The sequence below is a fragment of the Ruditapes philippinarum genome, unplaced genomic scaffold (genome assembly GCF_026571515.1).
Source record: "Ruditapes philippinarum isolate M1 unplaced genomic scaffold, ASM2657151v2 ctg792_1_1_1_1, whole genome shotgun sequence".
NCBI classification, from domain to species: domain Eukaryota; kingdom Metazoa; phylum Mollusca; class Bivalvia; order Venerida; family Veneridae; genus Ruditapes; species Ruditapes philippinarum.
In genome coordinates, this window is record NW_026866635.1 from 147209 (window position 1) to 152065 (window position 4857).

At 31.1% G+C, this 4857-nt stretch overlaps 1 non-coding gene across 1 annotated transcript; it reads right to left on the reverse strand.

Annotated features, from left to right (window-relative positions):
• Positions 1 to 677: 677 nt before the first annotated feature.
• Positions 678 to 751, reverse strand: Trnan-guu (transfer RNA asparagine (anticodon GUU)). Its single transcript has one exon. It is a non-coding gene; the product is annotated as a tRNA-Asn (tRNA).
• Between the last annotated feature and the right edge of the window lie 4106 nt (positions 752 to 4857).

Consider the following 4857-nt stretch of genomic DNA (forward strand, 5'->3'; position numbering starts at 1 on the left):
CGGTTGTCTTTTATCAATGAACCGTAACTTGCTTCAGACATTGTTTTGCGTTTCTGGTATTACACATTCTAGGTGGGAACTAAAAGTTTTTTATTGAACGAAATTCGACCAGGAATTTGGATAGTTATATAAACATTTATTGTCAAGTGATTATTTGGGAAATTTCATAAAGAAATGAACTTTTTGAAAATTACACGACATAAAAGATTATTTTCAAGCACAGAAACGCTCTGCAAAAAAGAAGATTCAAGGTAAGTTACATTATAAATGTATGTCGTGCTTTAATATATAAAATGTTATAAGAAATACTGGAAAATCTGTGCATTTTTTGTAGAACATTACCAATTATAATACTGTTTTGTCGGATATTTTTTCTGTCTATTGAGTTATTTGTTTTGCATGATAATGTATTATAAAGAATAAAGTAGCCTTGTAGCTTACATAGTGCAGAAGATAAACTATCACTAGATTTAGAGTTTTCAAGCTAAGCGTTTGACAGTTTTCTACATCATTTGTGTGACATAAAAGTAGCAAATTTTTAGGAAAGATGGCCTAGCAATTAAAAATACTGGCCACGTGATATTCTTTATTTTGTCTATATTTGAGATTACTTTATGTAACACTGTTTGCAAAACAAAAAGACAATCTAAACTTAGCGTCCCGAGTTTGGCTTGAACCACCCCTGGGTGGGCTTGAACCACCAACCTTTCGGTTAACAGCCGAACGCGCTAACCGATTGCGCAACAGAGACGATGTTTGTATAATTTTATAATTAGTATAAGACTGTGATTAAAACAGCACAGAGTGGTAATACACTTAGAATCTGCTAAGCGTACGTTTATTTCATGCACATTGTTAGTTTTCATTCAAACAAGTTTTTATTGTATTGAGCATGACACCCATAAAATGAAATAAGATAAAATTCTAAAAAAAAAATACATTTTCTAATGAATTGTATTTTAAATGTTAGATATTTACAAATAAATAAATGAGTAAAAAAAAATTAAACATATTTTGCACAATTACAAAATTATTATGTGAATAGTATTTGTCACCTCTAAAACATATTTGTCCGGTGGTCTTTTTACAGTGTAAACATTATAGAATATCAATTTCATTAAGCTCTCTACGGATTAATAATGAAAAATTCATAGAAAAGTAATAAAACTGCTTTCGGACATTACTTGAATAATATAACAGAGATATACAATTCTGGTGGTCACTTCTGCTTTATTATTGATAAGATTTAGACAAAACGACTTACAGTTTTCAAAAGACATATATCTATTTTTATTATTAAAAATCATCGTGAAAAATGTCTCAATGATTTTCACTTTTTGAGCGGAAAAAAATGGCATCAAAAACGTTGGGAAAAAACGATATATTCTTGTTGAAACATTTTGAATGTGTTTACTTGATTGAACTTAGGACCAAACGCTATCTAATAAAGTTATGTTGCAGTTAGTGAAATATACATTTATTTACTATCTCAATTAATTGTTTGGTCATATGGGATCACAGATATAATACCTTATGTATCGAAGTATTGCACACGTGTAAAGCTAGTGATAGGGGCATGTGAAATTTTACAATTGTCATTATCGTTCGTAAAAGACTACACCGGATACTAGTATGTGATTTTCAACTATATATTGAATGTGTTTGTTTTTATTGCTCTCACACGTCAATAGATACATTACAAAATTACAAACACATCACAATACGTCACAAATACGTCAGCTAAAACAAAGTGAAAAGGTACTGAACCAAATATAATAAATTTAATAATAGATCGTTAACGTTTGAATTAATATTAGATGAATAAGTGTATAGTATGTTTCACAACATAATTGTTCCTTTCCTCGCTTTAAAATAATACTAACAGGAGTTGAGGCTCATTTTAAATATTTTACAACTTTTTTTGTTTGTTTTAACTTTATAATATTGCAACCACTAATACAGTGTCATAAAGTCATATATGAAGTGACGAATTACTTTAGTCTATTGATTCCATTTTGTTGATTTTGTAATGTAAAAGAAAGAAAAAACATATCACTCTTCAGAATTATGTTTATGACTTTTAATTTTGTTCTTTTAAAATGAAAATACTTTAAAAACAATTCTTTTAATTTTATAAAATGTTTGTTTATGAATAGGCCTGAGGGTACCATTTTAAAAATATCAATTATTCTGAAATGAAACATTCTATAATTCATGAACATAACAAGTTAAAATATATGTAAGCAAAATTAAAGACAAAGTAGACCTTATTGCGCAAGACCATTTTTCCATTAAATTATGTTTCAATCTTGTCTCATCCTTGTACAATTCATAAGATGCATGCTTTCTTTATTCATGTTATTAAAGAGGTAATTCATGGAATGGCAAAAATTGAAGAATCTATGATAACCGTCGTATGAGCAAAAGCGGATGTTTTTAAATTCAAATTTTCCCCATTTTCGTGTTTAAATGTTGATTTCTGCTTAAGTTGATGCAAGGGGTGTGGACGGTAACTTTCAGTACCGTCAATTAATAGGCTCAATCAAATCAAGCCTGTAACACGTTAAATTTTGTTGTTTTTCTCTATGTTATAATGCGTATTAATTGCATCGCATACAGTTAGATTATTATAGTTTTCCTATTGGGCTCGTTGCCGGTGATCCTGTGTAACAGGGTTAGGTTTTAGTGATGCGTTCATTGAATGTCAACCTTTCTTGTTGAAATGCGTGTTTATATTCCAACACTTATTTAATTGATACTGGTACACACAAAATAACATTACATTTTGCAGAAAAGTTATGTTCTTCGTCATCTCAGAACGCTGTCTCACAAATATTCTGAGTAAAAGCTTTGCTGATAGTAAAATTAATATTTGTAACGTTTCTCAAATTTATTTTGAAAGATATCAATCTCAACACATTCTACTGAGAATTTGTGGCATCATTCATTTTATGATATCTGTCGAACCATGTGTTTTTTGACATATATTTTCTTGTTTTGCTTATTTAATGTATGTTTTCTTGCTGTTGATATTCCTTTTTGGTTGAATATTTATCTTTCATTGCTTCATAAATAAGTCAAGATGGCTTTTTTACTTTGCAACAGCAGGTGTCAATTGGCGTATAGCAGCTTTAAAAAGTTGCCTCGAACTACACTTAAGTGTTGTTAAAATTTTCTGATCCTTAGAGATTATTGATTCTAGCACTTTAGTGTTGAAGAATGAATAACACTTAACATTTTTTCTTATAAAAAAACTCAATCACATCGGGTCTGCAAATTTCATATAGCATTGTTGTTTCACTGCTTCCGAGGAATCACCATTTTACCGATTAGTGAAATCGCGACAAAATCAATATCTTAACTCTAAGCTGCCAAGAAACAAATAAAAAATATCCGCAAGAAATAATTAATACGAAATAGAGAACTTACAGGAAAAGTATTTTAACCCATGTTTCTATGGCACATTGTGTCCATCTGTTATATTCGACACCTTCTCTTAGAAAAATCTTATATAACCAGCCTGCGTTTTCCCTGTTCCTTGCTGAGTTCAGTGTGGGTGGTTACCTCAGATCCCTTTTCAAAATTCCATTTTATTTTGTTCCGCCCATTGTTTTCTCATTTAGGGCACACGCATTCTTTTATTTGGGGATCATACGCGGCTTTTCATGGAATGGCACGTTTGTGTCTCATTAAAGGTTCCATGATGATCGCCGTATGAACACATCTGCAGATGTTTCAAAATTCAAAATTTTACCATTTTCGTGTTTAAATGTTGAATTTTGCTTAAGCCGGTGCTAAAGGCGTGGACGGTAACTTTTTACTTTCCTGCACTGTCCATGAACAGGCACATTCAAACCCAGCCTGCAACATTTTTAATTTTGCCGTGTTGGGCTTTCTTTAGGAATTCTGTTTCTCTTTATTTGTGTGTGCGTGTGTGTGTGTGGGGGGGGGGGTGTTCACAGAATGCCGCCTTACCTTGTTGACCTTAGTTCTTGTACTTCTTAGCCTTTTTAGTCACGGTAGTAATAATTGCCTACACAAAAACCAAAACTAGAGCCCGAAGGCTTCAAACAGCATTTGATACATTCGTGCTGTAAATAATAAGTTTATTTCGTCTCTTTGTTTGTAAATGACACAACATTTTAAAGTTTAAATCTATACATCTATCTCCCATTTATTATTAATTAATTAATAAATTATTGATCTCGGCATGAAAGTCTTTCTCAAAAATATTCTAATATGTAAACATGTATCATTATTTTACTACTTTTTTCATTAATTAATCATCCATATGTTAACATATGTATTAGTTAAATTATGCTCATCTTAGTACAGTGTAACTTCCGAAAACCGAACACCCATGGGACTTGTCAAAAAGTTCGGATTTCAGAGGTTTCCGGAATTCAGAGGTTTATGATAATGTGGACAAAACTAAGCCACTTAATATCACTAAATGTCAAGGAAGATGTGGCCATTACTGTTATATCATATATAATCAAGATAAAGATGTGAATGAAATGATTACATTTTTATCTTTAATACCTGCAAATGCTTTTAAATTTCTATCAGTTTGTAGAAATGTTGTTAATTGCATAAACTTACATATCGTCCGATGCTAGTTAATTAATCATTACATCAAATGCAATAAAATCCCTAAAGACGTTTGATGCATACATTGTCCCAACTAACTGTCATTTAATCCGCTAATAAACACTTCAAATTAACTGACCGCGGTAAATTACTTTGATTAACCGCATCACATTTCACAGTTTGTGATTTTAACGCGTGTCAAATTACACGATCACCGCTGATTAGTAAACAATTGATAGGGAGATTAAATTTTCCTGCCGGGTAAAC